At 45.7% G+C, this 17,974-nt stretch overlaps 1 protein-coding gene across 3 annotated transcripts in view; it reads right to left on the bottom strand.

Moving 5' to 3' along the window:
- LOC127577844 (excitatory amino acid transporter 2-like) overlaps positions 1–17,974 on the bottom strand; it is a 107,383-nt gene that overhangs the window by 53,759 nt on the left and 35,650 nt on the right. The window lies entirely within an intron of this gene.

Raw genomic sequence — 17,974 nt, 5'->3', positions numbered from 1 at the left:
TGACACCAGTTTTTGGCTTCATTTTTAACACTCCCTCGTATACCAATGTGATCACTTTATTAATCTCTCATATCATAAGTGGTATACTGATATAATAGCATGAATGGTAACTCATAATAATGCTCTGTTATATTACAATATGGATTACAATCCCCATTCTGATATGACAACACAGACTGACTGCAGCACTAATTGATAGCACCCACTATAACACACACTAATACCACAGCATGGATTACAGCTCCATCTGTAACATCCCCTTATGTAAAAACAAGGATGACATAACAGCATGGATTTGTGCTCCCAATGTAACACACTGTCTGACATTATGGTTACAGCTCTTATTTTAACACCCTCTGATTTGACAGCACGAACTATAGCTCCGTCTATAACACTTCCCGATGCACTAGTGTGGATAACAGCTCCTTCTGCAACTTTCTCTGGTAGAGCAGAATGAAATTATAGCTTCCATTGTAATACTCCCTGATATTCCAGCTCTCAGTTTAACACAGTCTGAAAAAAACTGCATGGATTACAATTTCTTAGTGACACACTAATACAGTATAGATTATGGATCCCTTTGTAACATTTGATGATTTAACAGAATCGATTGGAGCTCCCATTGTAACATATTAACTTGGATCACATCACCAACGGCAAACTTTCTATCAAAATGGTACAGACCTGTGTAACATATTCTAATATAGATGCACGGGTTACAGTTCCCTGAGAAACACACTCCGTTATAACTTATTAGGGAGGACGTCGAATTAGATTTGAGGGAAAGTATGAAATATTAAATAGGATGAGCATAGTAAAGGAGGAAATATTAAGGGATTAACACCTTTGACAGCAGATAAATCACTGGGGCCAGATGAAATACGTCCCAGGCTATTAACAGAATCAAGGGAGGAAACTGCTGAGGCACTGACTACAGTTTTACTGTCCTTGCTGCTGAGGGAGTGATACCAGAGGGTTGGAATCCTGTGAACATCATTGTGTATCATTGTTTATGAAATGAATAAGGGACAAAAGCGGCCATTACGGGCTTTTTAGTTTAAATTCACCAGTGGGAAAATTACTGGAATCAGTTCTGAAAGATAGGCTACACATCCATTCAGTAAAGCACCCCAACAACAATCGGCACGGATTTATAGACACAGGAGATAGCAGATGTTGGAACCTGGAGCAACACACAAGCGCTGAAGGAACTCAGCGGGTCAGGCAGCATCTAGGGAGGGAAGTGGATGGTCAACGTTTCAGGTCGAGACCCTTCGTCCGGACTGGAAAGAAAGACAGGAGATGGCCAGTATAGAGAGGTGAGGAGAAATGGTGGAGCAAGAGCTGGCGGGTGATAGGTGGATCCAGGTGAGGAGGGGTGATGGGCAGATGAGGGCGGGAATGATGTCGGAAGCTGGGAGGTGACAGGTGGAAGGGCTGAAGGTGACGGTGGCGCATGGAATAAATGGAGGGACATGGGGAGGGGAACCAGTGGGGGGAGTGTGTGGGTGATGGGGAGATGGAGATGGAGATTCCCCTCACCTGGATCCACCTATCACCTGCCAGCTTTTGCTCCAACCTTCCGCTCCACCTCTCTATGTTAACCATCTCCCCTCTTCCTTTCCGGTCCAGATGAAGGGTCTCGACCCGAAACGTCAGCTGTCCATTTCCCTCCACAGATGCTGCCCGACCTGCTGAGTTCCCCCAGTGCTTTGTGTGTTGCTTCAACATGGATTTGTTAAAGGTAGGTGGTGTCTGACTAAGGTGACGGTCAACGTAGGAAGTGCACATGATGCAGAGCTGGGCTGACAAGTGGCAGAACTGTATTCGATCCGGAGAAGTGTGAGGTAGTACACTTTGGAAGGACAAACTCCAAGGTGGAGTACAAGGTAAATGGCAGGATTCTGGGCAGTGTAGAGGAGCAGAGGGATCTGGGGGTTCATATCCACAGATCACTGAAAGTTGCCTCACAGGTGGATAGGGTAGTTAAGAAAGCTTATGGGATGTTAGCTTTCATAAGTTGTGGGATCGAGTTTAAGAGCCGCGAAGTAATGATGCAGCTTTACAAAACTCTGGTTAGGCCACACTTGGAGTACTGTGTCCAGTTCTGGTCGCCTCATTATAGGAAGGATGTTGAGGCATTGGAAAGAGTGCAGAGGAGATTTACCAGGATGCTGCCTGGATTAGAGAGTATGGATTATGAGGAGAGACTAAAGGAGCTAGGGCTGTTCTCGTTGGAGAGAAGGAGGATGAGGGGAGACATGATAGAGGTATACAAGATATTGAGAGGAATAGACAGAGTGGACAGCCAGCGCCTCTTTCCCAGGGCACCAATGCTCAATACAAGAGGGCATGGCTTTAAGGTAATGGGGGGGGGAAGTTCAAGGGAGATGTCAGAGGGAGGATTTTCACCCAGAGAGTGGTTAATGCATGGAATGCGCTGCCTGGGGTGGTGGTGGACGCTGATACATTGGTCAAATTCAAGACACTGTTAGATAAGCATACGGAGGAATTTAAAATAGAGTGGTATGTGGATAGTCTTAGGTGTGGTTTGAAGGTCGGCACAACATTGTGGGCCGAAAGGCCTGTATTGTACTGTATTGTTCTATGGTTCTACAGGTTTTAGCAACACTTTTGACAAGGTCCCATGTGGAATGTGACAGCCCATGGGACCTAAGTTGGGCTGAGTGGCAGGAAGCAAAGGATAATGGTTGACAAATGTTTTAGTGAGTGGAAGGCTGTTAACAATGAGGCCCCACAGTGCTCGGTACTCCATCCCTTGATTGTTGCAATATATATGGATGACTTAGACCAGAGTGTCAGGGGCATGACAAAGAAGTTTGCCTGTGATGGAAAAAATTGGCCGCATAGCCGACAGTGAGGAGGAAGCCAAGTAATTATGGCTGAGAAGATAGAAAGAGTCAGGTGAGTTGGGCAGAGAAACGGGAAGTAGAGTTTCATTCAGAGAGGCGTGAGCTTCAACAAGGCAAGAGAAAACACAATGCATGTTAAATTGGTAAATTGGTTTGTTATTGTCACATGTACCGAGGTACAGTGAATAACTTTGTTTCGCATGCCGTCCATACAGATCTTTTCATCGCATCAGTTCACCCAAGGGAAAAGCAATAACAGACTGCGGAATATGGTGTTACAGTTACAGAGAAAGTGCAGTGCAGGCAGGCAATAAGGTGCGAGGCCATGACTTGGTAGATTGTGAGGTCAAAAGTCCATCTTATCATACAAGAGGTCCATTCAATAGTCTTATAACAGTGGGATAGAAGCTGTTCTTGAGCCTGGTGGTACATGCTTTCGGGCTTTTGTATCTTCTGCGTGATGGGAGGGGGGAGAAGAGAGAATGTCTGGGGCGGGTGGGGTCTTTGATTATGTTGTTTGCTTTACCGAGGCAGCGGGAAGTGTAGACAGAGTCCATGGAGGGGAGGCTGGTTTCCGTGATGTGCTGGTAGGTTGGAGCAAAGTGACCTTGGGGTTTATATGCACAGGTTCTTAAAGGCAGCAGCAGAAGAAATGTGGTTACAAAGGCACCTGGGACACTCTCCTTTGTTCCACAATGTTTTACAATCCTAATTGGAGCACAGCATGAGTACTGTGCATAACAATGGTCACCGCATTATGGAACCGATGTGACTACACTGGAGAGGGTGCAGCAATTTCCGAGGATGCTGTCAGGACTGAAAATTATATTTATGAGGAATGGTTGGATAAGCAAAGGTTGTTTTCTTTAGAGCAGAGGAGATTAGGAGTCTTAATTATGCAAAATAATAAAGACCAAGATGAGCTGAACTCTGTACTGTTATTGTTTTTACCTGTACTACATCAATGCACTCTGTACTAACTCAGTGTAACTGCACTGTGTAATGAATTGATCTGTACAATCAGTATGCGAGACAAGTTTTTCACTGTACCTCAGTACAAGTGACAATAATAAACCAATACCAATATTTTCCCTCACTGTCAAACAGCAGGGGACAGAAGACACTTGCATCTGAACACATTCAAAGGCCAAGTTTCAAGTCATCATCAACTTGTTCAGTGAAGCATTTGAGACAAGTGGGCTTACTCTTACTCTTGACGTATGATTCTATGATCGAATGATGTAGAAACCAAAGGTCCTCCAGCAACACTGCCACCTGCATTAAAGGTCCTAGAGAAAGTCCCAACGAAGGGTCTCGAACTGAAACGTCGGCTGTTTATTTCCCTCCATAGATGCTGCCTGAGCCGCTGAGGCTCCTCCTGCACTTTTTGCGTGTCGCTGAAGACCCCGCAAGTCATGGACCGTTTTCCACAACTTGGGAACCACCTCTTAATGAAGGCAGCCGTCAGTGATGAAAATAGCCATTATCTTCACTGCACCGGAGCAGCAGTTGACTGTTTGAAGATCAAGGCCTCAGATCCGGTGCAGAGTTCAAGGCCTATCAGTGCTCCAGAGATGTGGAATACCTACAATAGGCACACAATAACACTCCCTGATATAATAGCATCACATTCTTATTATGACTCAGAAAGAGGCCATTCAGCCCACTAGGACCATGCCTGGTCCCAAGGGAGGGATCCCATCACTTCTATCCTGCCTCCTCTTATCTCCCTGTGGACATGCAACTTATCCTCTCTCACACATCCACCAATTCCACTTTGATTCTGTTCCTGCCACTCACCTTCAGGGGTTGACATACCTTGGACAAGCAAGCGACCAGGAGACACAAGAGGCCGTACCCGGAGCAATAAGCAAGCTGCTGGAGGAACTCAGCGGGTCAGGCAGAGCCCACGGAGGCAGAGGGACGGTCGGCATTTCGGGTCAAGACCCTGCACGTCTTTGGGACCTGGGAAGGAAAATGGAGCGGCCGGTGGAAGCCCGCGGGCAGAAATCGCAAACTCCACACGGACAGCGCCCAAGGTCATGATCAAACGCAGGCCCTCGGAGCTGTGCTTCCGTGCTGCCCTTAAGGTCCCGTTCCGACACCCTGGAACGTGACATGGAGCATTATACTTAGCGCTGCAATGAGTTCTGATATCGCATTAACCACGGCCCCCATTGCATGATGCTCTTCCTTTGCAGCTCTGAGGCTAACAGTCTCTGGCAGAACAACGTGGACATCTCACCCTGAAGCACGTTCTGACATGACAGCCTGGTACACAGGTCCCCATCTGACACTCAGCATGGATTACGGCTCCCACTGCAACATTCTTTTGCAAAGCTGCCCGGATTTCAGCTCCCTGTGAAGTAACTGCATGCATCATATCTCTGTAACACCCTCTGACCTGATGATTGAGGGTCACAGCTTCCACTATCACACTCTCTGGTGTCACAGCCCGTGTTACAGCTCACATGCCAATACTGTCCAAATCACCGATAGTGCAGTGTGTATTATAAATACCACTGTAACAATCCCTCGTCGAACAGCATGAATCTCAGCTCTCATTTTAGGACTCCCTTTCATAGTAGCATGTACACCAGCTCCCTTTGTAACACATTACAGGTTACCTTACAGCATAACCATCTCATTTAACAGTAAGGATCACTGAGAAAATAACATATAAGACATCCTGTTATGACACCATGGATTATAGCTTCCACTGTAACTCTTGTCGACATAACAGCATGGAGTTCAGTTTCCATAACAAAGCTCTCTTGCAGCTCCTCCTGCATTATTCTCAGATAGAACACCATAGATTTCATTAACCTGTTACAGTCTCTTACAGTACAAGATGGATAAGACACACAAAAACAAACTTTGATGTCAAGCAGGGATTTTAACTCGTATCACTCTCCGATAAAACAACTTGAATTGCAGCTCCTTCTGTAAAGCTTTCTGATATTATATTATGGATTTATGATCCCATTTTAACACAAGTCTCTGACATAACAGCATGTGTTCTGGCAGACTGTGAAGTAATCTTAAAAAAACTGCATATTACTGCTCATTACAATACCCTGTAATGTTGCATCGATTATATTTTCTACTCTGACACTCTTTAATTTAACCTCCAAGTGGTCTTATAGCTCCACTGTTACATTCTCTGATGTCTTAAAGTCTCAAAGTTGAGTTTATTGTCATATGCACAAGTCCATGTGTGCACAGGTGCAATGAAAAACTTACTTGCAGCAGCATCACAGGCACATAGCATCAGATAAGCAGCATTCACAAGAAAAACATAAATTAACCATAAATCAAACACAACTTTTACAAGAAATAGAACAAAAAAAGCAAAGTCCATTTTAGTGCAAAATGATCAAAGTGGTCACAGTGTTGGTAAACTAGTGATTAGGGTTGTGCCGGTTGGTTCAAGAACCATACGGTTGAAAGGAAGTAGCTGTTCTTGAACCTGGTGGTGTGAGACTTCAGGCTTCTGTACCTCCTGCCCGATGGTAGCTGTGAGAAGATGGCACGGCCCGGATGGTGGGGATCTTTGATGACAGATGTTGCCTTCTTGAGGCAGCGCCTCATGTAGATACTCCCGATGGTGGGAAGGAACATGCCCATTATGTATTGGGCTGAGTCCACTACTCCCTGCAGCTTCTTACGTTCCTGTGCATTTGAATTGCCGTCCCAGACCATGATGCAACCAGACAGGACACTTTCAATGATACATATGTAGAAGTTTGTTAGATTGTTCAATGACAAGCTGAACCTCCTTAACCGCATAAGAAAGTAAAGATGCCGGCGCGCCTTCCTTGTGATTGCATCTATGTGCTGGGTCCAGGACAGGTTGTCCAATATGTTAATGGCCAGGAATTTAAAGCTGCTGACCCTCTCCACCGCTGATCCCCCAGTGTAGACTGGTGCATGTTCGCCCTCCTTCCCCTTCCTGAAGTCAACAATCAGCTCTTTAGTTTTACTGACGTTGAGTGAGAGGTTGTTGTTGTGGCACTACTCACCCAGGTGTCCTACCTCGCTCCAGTACACTGACTAATCACCACCTGTGATTCGTCCAACAACAATGGTGCCATCGGTGAATTTGTACACGGCATTGGAGCAGTACTTAGCCGCACAGTTCAGCGTGTACAGAGATTAGAGCAGGGGGGCCATGCACACAGCCTTGAGGTGCACCTGATTTGATGGTCAGCACGGACAAGAGGTTGTTACCAATCCTCATTGATTGAGGTCTGCCGATGGAGAAGTCGAGGATCCAGTTGTAGAGGGAGGTGCAGAGGCCCAGGCCTAGAAGCTTGCTGATTAGCTTAGATGGGACGATTGTGTTGAACGCCGAACTGTAGTCGATGAACAGCAGCCTGACGAATGTTCCTGTTGTCCAGATGGTCCAGAGCAGAGTGAAGAGCCAGAGAAATTGCATCTGTTGTTGACCTGTTGTGGCAGGAGGCAAATTGAAGCTGATCCGGGTCATCTGTGAGGCTGGAGTTGATTCGCGCCATAACCAACTTCTCAAAGCACTTCATTACAGTTGATGTAAGTGCTACCAGACGGTAATCATTTGAGGCAGGTCAACACACCTTTCCTGGGCACTGGTATGCCTTTTTGAAGCTGGTGGGAACCTCAGGCTGCAGAAGTGAGAGGTTGAATATGTCCGTAAATACTCCGGCCAGCTGGTCCACACAGATAGTTTGTACTCGGTCAGGTACACCGTCTGGACCAGATGCCTTTCGTGGACTCACCCTCTTGAAGGAATCCCCCGGACATCAGCCTCAGAGACAGAGATTACAGGGTCACCCAGAGATGTGGGGGCTCATGTGGGTGTGTCCTAGTTCTCCCTATCAAAGCGTGCATAAAAGGCATTGAACTCATCCGGGAGTGATGGGTCATTGCCACTTAAGCTCACCAATCTCGCCTTATACTGTGCAAGCCCTGCCACAGCCGTTGAGCATCCATCTGTGATTCCAGTTTAGTCCAAGACTACCTCTTTGCGCACCTAATGGCCTTCAAGAGGTCACCACAACAGCACTGGTTACAGTTCTCATTGCAACACCCGTTGATGTAAGAGTGTGGACTACAGTTTCATTTCTCCATGATCTGATGCAGCTCTTTTTCTTCTGTAATATTACGGAGTGCTGTAATACACTCTGACAGAATGGGATAATTACTTCCCCATCTGCAGACCTCTCTACTGTAACAGCATGAATGGCATACGTCCCTGTAATAATACATCACTGTAAAAAGAGCTTGGATTACAGCTCACGTGTAACACTCTCTGCTATGTCAGTGTGGATTGCAGCTCCCACAGTGACAATACATGGTTGAAATCCTTCCTAATAAAAAATATGGTTTACTGGTCCTATCGTAAGACCGTCTGATAAAAAAGCATGAATCCAGCTTCCTTGCATCCATGCTCCAGACAGCCTACATATAACACTTTCTCATGGATCACAGCTCCCATTGTAAAACCCCCTGTTCTGTTCTATATTACAAGGGCTGTGATAATATATATTATCACAGCCCTTGTAATACACTCTGATATAACGTCATGGACGGTAGTTCACAACGTTACTCTCTTTGATACAGGTTGATATATCGGTTGTAAAGCACTGATCAAGTTTCCACTGTAGCAATTTTGTAGTCCGTTGATAGCTCCCTCTATGACAATTTTTGGTATTATAGCATGGATCTCTGCAATGGCAACCTGGTTACAGCCTCCACTATAATACCACATGGTTCAGCGCAGATTTTAGCACCACATGTAATAATCCCTGATAGTACAGCATGGATCACAGCACACACTCTTACAGCTTCTGACTATGGTTCTCTTGTAATGCTGTTAATTAGGGCAGCTTGGAACAGAGCTCTCAATTTAACATTGTGTGATGTAATGGCATGGATTATTGGCTTCTCTGTAAATGTCTTTCCTGTAACATTATGGATCACTGCTCCCTGGTAATATACTCTAACATAACATATTGATTATAGTATCATCTGTAACACAGGCTGATTTAATAGGATGTATTATACCACCCACTGTAACCAACTCAGCTGTAACAGCAGGAATAATATTCCCATTGTAACATGCTTTGATGCAAGAACAGATTACTGCTCCCTTTGTAACATAGTCTGACATAGCATCAATCATAGATCCCTCTGCAAAACTCAGTAATATAACAGCAAAGATTACAGAAACCCTCTTCGGGCAGGCACGGTAGTGTAGCAGTTAGCGTAACACTTCACAGCGCCAGTGACTTGGGTTCAAGTCCGGCCGCTGTCCGTAAGGAGTTTGTACGTTCTCCCCGTGTCTGCGTGGGTTTCCTCCTGGTGCTCTGGTTTCTTCCCACATTCCAAAGATGTACAGGTTAGGAAGCTGTGGGCGTGCCATGTTGGCGCCGGAAGCAGCATGTGGGCTGCCCTCAGAATATTCCACACAAAAGATGCATTTCACTGTGTGTTTCGATGTACATGTGACTAATAAAGAAATCTTATCTAACAATCTATAGGACAGTCTGAGTTACAGCACAACTACCATCCCCGCTATTCTAACAGTGGATTGCAACCCTGTCTGATTTAGCAGGAAGATTTTGGCTCCACTGAAGTACTTTCTAATACAGCTCCCACTGTGACACTCACTGACAGAGCAGCATGGATTACAATTCCCACTGTAACGCTCTCTCATAAATACACGTCAATGCAGCAGGTAGTGCCGCTGCATCATAGATCCAGTGACGGGGTTCAATCCTGTGCTTCTGTCTGTGTGGAGGTTGCACGCCCTCCCCGTGACAGCGTGGGTTTCCCCGGGTGCTCCGTTTCTCCTCCCACATCCCAAAGACGTGCAGGTTAATTGCGCGGGTTGGTAGGTTCACGGGCTGCCGTAAGTTAATGTCAAAAAGAATCAAAGGGGAGTCGATGGGCATGTGTGAGAGAGAATAAGTTGATGGGAAAGGGAGGGAGAGGGATGGGAGTGATGGGATTGCTCTACTGAGAGCCAGCACGGAATGAATGGGCTGAATGGCTTCCGTTTGTGCCATTGTAAATAATAAAATAATAGAAACAGCACGGATCACAACTCCTATTGTAAATATTGATAATGTCAGTGTCCACTGTGATACTCCCTGATACTGCAGCACAATGATACAGATGTCATGCAATACTCCAGCGCTGACACAATGATACAGCATCTCCGTACCTTTCTCAGCACGGCTGAAATACCCTCAGACATTACAGTGGGGATTTCAGTTCCCGTCGTAGCACCCTCTGATATAACACCAAGGAACGTTATTCACTCTGTGAAACTTTCAGTCATAAATTATTGATTAGAGTTCTCAGTAGCGTAGCGGTTAGCACAACGTTATTACAGCGCCTGCGACCCGGGTTCAATTCCGGCCGCTGTCTGTAAGGAGTTTGTACGTTCTCCCCGTGTGTCTGCGTGGGTTTCCTCCGGGTGCTCCGGTTTCCTCCCACATTCCAAAGACATAAGGGTTAGGAAATTGTGGGCATCATATATGCTTGGCCACACTTGCAGGCTGCCCCCAGAAAACGCCACACAAAAAATGCATTTCACTGTGTGTTTCGATGTACATGTGACTAATAAAGATACCTTATAACACGCTCTGATACAATACCATGGATTACAACTTCCTCTGACACACTCTCAATATGTTACTGCTCCCTGTAACACTTCCCGATATACTGGCTTGCATTAAAGCTCCCTCTGTAATAACCTGTTTTACAACAGCATGAATTGAAGCTCATTTGTAAAATTCATCAACATAATAGTTTGACATACAGCTCTTCTGAAGCATGCTTGAAGAATAAGTTATTGGTTAACATTCCTTCAGTAACACTCCCTGATTTGACAGTGGGGATTGCAGCCTTCGGATATAGTAACCCCTACTGCATCACTTTCTCATATAACGGCATGGGATACAGATCCCTCTGCAACTCCTGTTTAACAGCAATGAACTCCGGCTCCCTCTTTTGCTGGCAGCGGTGAAACAACATGTTGTAGCACTTGCAAGGAATGTAAACCGAACCAGTTTAAACAAACCTAGAACTAAAAGTTACCAAGTGACTCAAATAGGTTACTTTTTGAGTTACTTTCAGAGGGAGAAGCAGTGAATTGTAATCAAATTAAGGAAATATTTAAATACATGTTTATTAATCTGAATAATTATTTAGTTAAATGTTTATTTACAGTAGCACAGCTGGGATAACCGCAGTCCCACGGCACCTGAGACCCAGGTTCAATCCCGACCTTGGGCGCTGTCTGTGTGGAGATTGCACATTCTCCCTGTGACTGCGTGGGGTCTCCCCTGGATGCTCCAACTTCCTCCCACATCCCAAGCAGCTCAGTTGACCACAGTAAATTGCTCGTAGTGGTAAAAGCTGGGGGGGGAGAGTTGATGGGAATGTGGGAAATTGATGGGAACGTGAGTGGTAAAAGCTGGGGAGGGGGGGGCAGAGTTGATGGGAATGTGGGGAGAATAAACTGGGATTAGTGTAGGATTGGTGCAACTGCGTTGATGGATCAGGCCGGACTCCATGGGCTGAAAGGCCTATTTCTGTGCTGTACAACTCCATGACTCTAACTGATAAAATCATGAAAACATCTGCCGAGCATCAAATGGCACGGTCAGCATTTATTTCCCACCACAAGGCTCCCTTGAGAAGGCGAGAGTGAGCCGTCTTCCTGAACAGCAGTCCTCCTGGTGCTCCCACAGTGCTGTTGGGGAGAGAGTTTACAAATATAGATCCAGCGATAATGAAAGACCAGCAACGTAGCTTCAAGTCAGGATGGCGCGCCACTAGGAGGGAAACCTGCGGGTGGTGGTGTTCCCTTGTCCGTCTTGGTGGTGGAGGTAACGGGTTTGGAAGGTGCAGTGGGAGAAGCCTTAGTGAGTAACTGCATTTTGTACGGGTTATTTTGGTTGCAGAATTGAACTGCTACTAACTTCTGCTTCTTCAAGCTGCGATACAAGTTACATTGCCAGACATAAGGTAGAGGAGGCATTTCTAGATGTTCAAGTATCGTCAAACCATAGGTGCAGGAAGAAGAAGCTGTAACTGTCCATCAGCAGAATTCAGTGGGAAGGTTGATGTTAATTTGGATCCAATATTTATAATGATAAGTAGCAGCTTCTACAGCCTTGGCTGAGAGCCCAGAATGTTTTGTTGGACAGGGGTGATCCAGCTGACACACTGCAGCTCAGAACCAATGGCACTGAGAGGAAAGACGACAAGAACACAAGAAAATAGGAGACCACTCGGCCCCTCTAGCCTGCCCTGCCAATCAACATGATCATGGCCTCATCTCCTCTTCTGTGCCGGTTCCCCATAGCCCTCAGTTCCTCAATCTTTCAGAATTTTATCTACCTCCTCTTTAAGTACCCCAAATGATCCAACCTCCACAGCCTGCTGGAGTAGAGAACTCCAGTGGTTCACCACCTCTGCGAGGAGAAGTTCCGCAGTTTTGAATGACCACACCCTTATCTTGCAGCTATGTCCCTTTGTTTGAGACTCTCCCACAGGTAGAAAGGTCTCAAGATCTACCCTGGCATGAGCCCTCAATATCTTGATCACCCCTCATTTTTTTTAAACTCCCAAAAGTATACAGATCTAGCTTTTTTTTTTGTTCCCATTAATGATAGGACAAGCTTCTCATCCCAGGAATAGTCAGGAGGTCCCCATTAGGAAATCTGGGGACTAATTTACAAAGGAGGACTAATGAGCGGTAAACAGATTACAACCTGAGCCATGTACCACTTGGTGAAGGGATAGGCAGAGGATAGAAGTCTGGTGTGGGAAGATGAGCTTTAGGTCTTGGACACTCCACGGGTACAGGGACATGGGGAAGTCCACTGGTACAGGGATATCAAACACTGCATCAATACAGGGACAGGCTCCACCTGAATTTGACTCCATTTAGTTAACAGGATAAATAGTTTTGTAGTTAGAACTTTAAACAAGATTGAAGTGGAACAGTGGGCAGTGATCTGGTAAAAATAATAGATCTGGATGTAAAAAGATAGGAGGGAGAGTGAATACCAGACATGGTAAGGAATAAAGATCAGGAAGCAGGTATAGTTATGGAACATTCATATCTGCTGGATGTTAAGTGAACAATTAATGAAAATATAGTTGAATTTGCTTTTGTAGGAAAATACACACCATAATGGGATGAAATGAAGGCAACAAGGCAAAAATATTTGTGGTGAGCCGGGCTTTGCAAGATTAACTGAAGCATGCCTACATTGTGAACAGAATGGCAATTACATATCACAGATGCAAAGTATTTATAAAGTTAAACAGAGAGGGGGCAGAGAAGGAGTGGGTGGATAACAGTACTAATTAGAAGCAACATAATAGCAAGGTAAAATTAGGATATAACCAACAGTGCTAGAAACAGCACCCATGTTACTTGAGATAAATGAAGAGAAGGTTGATTGTGTTGAGGTATTTTTCAATACCCACCTATTACTGGAAAGGTAGTGAAGGAAGGAAGATGTAAATCAGTCTATGAAATTCAAACAAGAAGTCATTCGTACTTTTAACCACTCCACGAGAACTGGTGAGATGAAGTGTGGAAAGGAGGTCAGAGAACTGAGGATTTACAGCTCAATATCTCCTCCAACGCAATTTCACGGTAAGCTCAAAGCCTCTCATCTTCCAATAAGTCAGCAAAACAAAAGAGCTGGTCATTGATGCCAGGAAGCAGGCAGTGCACACGCTCCTGTTTACATCAACGGTGCTGAGGTTGAGAGCTTCAAGTTCCTAGGATTGAACATCACCAGTAGCTTGTCCTGGTCCAACCATGTAGATACCACAGCCAAGAAAGCTCACCAGTGCCTCTACTTCCTCAGGAGGCTAAAGAAATTCAGCATGTTCCCATTGACCCTCACCAACTTTTATCGATGCACCATAAAAAGTATCCTATCTGGATGCATCACAGTTTGGTACAGCAACTGCTCTGCCCAGGACCGCAAGAAACTGCAGAGAGTTATGGGCACAGCTCAGCACATCATGGAAACCAGCCTCCCCTCCATGAACTCTGTCTATACTTCTCGCTGCCTCGGTAAAGCAGCCAACATAATCAAAGACCCCGCGCGCCCCGGACATTCTCTCTCCTCCCTCCTCCCATTGGGCAGAAGAAACAAAAGCTTGAATACATGTACCACCAGGCTCAAGGACAGCTTCTATCCTGCTGTTAGAACACTACTGAATGGACTTCTTGTATGATAAGATGGACTCTTGACCTCACAATCTACCTCGTCGTGGCCTTGCACCTTATTGTCTGCCTGCACTGCACTTTCTCTGTAACACTTTATTCTGCATTCTGTTATTGTATTCCCCTGTACTACCTCCATGTACTGATGTGATGAACATGATCTGTATGGATGGCATGCCAAGTTTTTCACTGTACAATAATAAACCAATTCATCTAGATTCCAGCATCTGCAGTCCTTTGTTTTTCTACAATAATAAATCAATCTATCATCGTGTTAACATTGAGATAACTAGTTTATCAGGACTTGCCAGTTTTTATGTAAAGTCATCAACCTGTAACATTAACTCTGGTTATTCTCTACCCACAGGTGTGACTTTACCTGTTGAACATTATCAGTGTTGCCTTGCAGTGTAGACATCTACAATGTGTTCTGTCTTTCACAGTTCCAGCTCACTTTTCCCGTTTGTCTCTGTTCATCATCTGCTACTTGCATCTCCTTCAGACAGGTGTAACGAGGCTTCACTTCACCTCCCTCTCCCGGCCAGCACCACCATCTGTATCATTCAGTCTCCCTATCACAGACATTTCCTCTGCTTTCACTCATCCCTTCCACCTTCCCCGGGATTTAAAACATGACTGTTGTTTTGTTAACTGAGGCAAGAGGTTCTGCAGATGCTGGAATCTGGAGCAACTCTCACAAGATGCAAGGGGAACGCTGCAGGTCAGGCAGCATCCGACGAACAGCCCTGATGAAGGGTCTCAACCCGAAACGTCGACTGTTTATTTCTCTCCATAGATGTTGCCTGACCTGCTGAGTTGCTCCAGCATTGTGTGTGTGTTTTCAACTGCTCGGTCTGATGAAAGGTCATTGACTTGAAATGTTAACTCTCTTTCTCCACAGATGCTGCCTGATCTGCTGAGTATATACAGTATTTACCCGATTTTATCTCAGGTTTCCAGCATCTGCAGTTTTTTTTTTTGCTTTTCAAGGTGGCAGCTGATACTCAAGTGGTGAGACCACTTTTGTTCACAATTTACACAAATTGATGAAGCTGAGTAAGTCCGTAAAGGTGCAGGCAAGCGGTCACAGGGCGAGCGTCAAAATCGTCGTGCACATGTAATCATGGACTTCGGCCAACATCTCAAACTTCTTCATCATAATCCAAGGATACACAGCCATACACTAAATAATGGGGCATTGTGTAATCCATAGAGTTAAGCAATCACACTACTAACGAGTCAGATCAAACCTCTGCAGTCCTCCCATCTCCTGTCACGCACAGTGTGAGCAACTGAACTGCCGGTTCGCATCTCCCCACCACTGTCCACGGCTGGGTGAGGTGGAAGCTTGTTCGCCCTGTGCCAAGTGGAGGACCCATCTTGGCTTCTTCCTGAGATCCCGTCGTTGCAGGGATGATATCTGCAGTCAAATCCGTTCGCTCCACTGGATGCCCAGGAACAGCCGGGAACACGATATGGGTAAGACTGTGGTGCCAGTCCTGACCCCGGCTGTGCTTGTAGCCAATGAAAATCAACGAACCCACAGACGCTGGAGATCTGAAATAAAATCAGACGGTGCTGGAAACACTCAGCAGGTCAGGCAGCATCTGTGGAGAGAGATGCAGGACCCTTCATCGGAACTGGGAAAGAGGGAAGATATAAGTTTGGCGGGGCAAGAGCAGTCTGACAATACCCTAATGATCTCGGTTGTAGATCTGGGGCGGGAGGTAGAAGCGGGCTATGTGGGACTGAGGCATAGGAAGGTTGGGAGCTGTGGAGGGAACATTTCCTTAGGAAGTGAGCGGGAGAAGTTGGCCCAAGCTTTCCCAGTTCTGATCTAAAGCGTTAACTTTTTTCTTTCCTCAGGTGCTGCCTGGCTGCTGAGATGAGTTTCCCCAGCATTTTCAGTGACCGAGCTTCCCGGCACAGTTACAGCAGATTGCGTTGGTGTGCATTGCTGCCGATGGTCAATCCCTGCCGACGGGTGCCCGGTTTTTCAGCTGCCAAATCTGTTCCGAATGAAACCCAATGGTCGAACCACGCAACACAAAGGAGTGCTGCGGGTAGGTCGGTGACCTCCCTAGTTCTGGGCTGGGGATCTCTCCTGCCAATACTGACATGGACCAATGCACCTTCAGTTTGGTAAGGATGAGATGGAGTTGGTTTCCCACAAAGCAATGTGGAAGATTTCCCAAGGATGCCGATGTCCGCCAAGAACAGGACCTATCTTTTCCAGAAGCTCCACTCTAAAGGATCGGATGATCTGTGGAAGATTTTGACAGCGCTACGAATTGTATTGATGGCTCATCAGCTCGTGATACTCGGGAGGGCAACTGGGGCCTCCTCGCTGGGAATGCTGGTCTGGGAGAGGACACTGGCATTGTCCCACTTATTTTTCCAGAAAAATTGGCAGAGATAGCATTGGTGGCATCCAGTTGGTGGAGGATGGACAGCTAACGAAGAGCAGGGAGCAACTGTGCACTGAGCTAGTTGGTCGAGCACAACCAATTGCACTGAGCTCGTCCATTTTCATTGATGGACAGCATGAGCGGACTTTTAGGGAAAAGCCCAGTGAAAAGATCAAGACCTAAATAAGATACCATTGAAATAGAATACAGGAAACATGGAAGATAGAAGCGGGAGCAGGCCATTTGGCCCTTCGAGCCAGCTTCACCATTCAATACCACCCACTATTTCGATACCAAATCCCTGTTCTCTCCTCATACCCCTTGATGCCTCTTGTGTCCAGAAATCCATCCATCTCCTTCTCGCATACATTCAGTGAGTTGGCCTCCAGGACCTGCTGTGGTAGAGGATTCCTCATTTTCACCACCTCTGAAGGAAGGAATTTCAAATGAAAACCCATGACATAGAAGGAAGGGACAGAAACGGACACCAAGGAACTGGGGATTTAGAAATAAAACGGAGAAGAGTTTGGACACTGTTAGTGAGCCAACAAGTAGAGAAAAGAGCAGGAGGAATATCTCAGAGGAACACAGAAGCCAAATACCACTGTAGACCTTTTGCTTTTAGGTGTGTTATTCATATATGACGTTTTACCTAATTAATCTTCGTCTGCTTTAAGGTCTTGAGGCCATGGCTTGTAGATCTCAGATGACAAGCATGCATCTAATGTTCTACAAATACAAAGAAAGGGTTGCTCTTGCAGGGAATACATCTTTCTATCATCTTTATTTAAACACAGCCCATCTGGACTAAGTATAACTCATGGAAATTGAAGTTACAGAAGACAACTTTCTTGCCCTTGTGTCTGACCTACCACAACTCAGAACTAATTGTGTTGGCCTATTTTGCCTGAATCCCTGCAAATTCCTCTCCCAGTTATTTGTTACTTGTTGTTCTCAGGCGCAAGTGTTCCTTCTGATAAAAGTTTCCACTGTCCAACTGTTTCTACTAATCACCATCATCACTCTCAGAAACGTAGATACATTTCTGAGAGGATGGGTGTCTTTCTGTGCAGCATCTTTAAGAGCTCAAGATATCCTAAAGCCCATTTCAGACACTGAAGTATGACTGGAGCCTGGGAATGGCTGTAATATGAGCAAGATCAGTATTTTCACAGTCATGTCCCACCAACAGCAACCTGTGAGTAACTAATAGTGAAGTTGGCTGAGGGAGAATAATTGGAAGGATACCAAGGATAAGTCTTTGAGGTAGTAACATGGGGTCTTTTACATTCACCCGAGAGGCCAAACACCTCATTTAGCACACCAATTCTTCTGGAAGGATAAGTGGGCCAACATCGAGTGTCCTCTCCCGGACCAGCATTCCCAGCAATGAGGCCCCACAGATTTTAACACCTATGGCTTAACACCTCAACACTTCCAATAGTTTA

Source organism: Pristis pectinata, chromosome 14, assembly GCF_009764475.1.
Source record: "Pristis pectinata isolate sPriPec2 chromosome 14, sPriPec2.1.pri, whole genome shotgun sequence".
Classification (NCBI taxonomy): domain Eukaryota; kingdom Metazoa; phylum Chordata; class Chondrichthyes; order Rhinopristiformes; family Pristidae; genus Pristis; species Pristis pectinata.
This window is presented reverse-complemented; position numbering and strand designations above follow the sequence as displayed.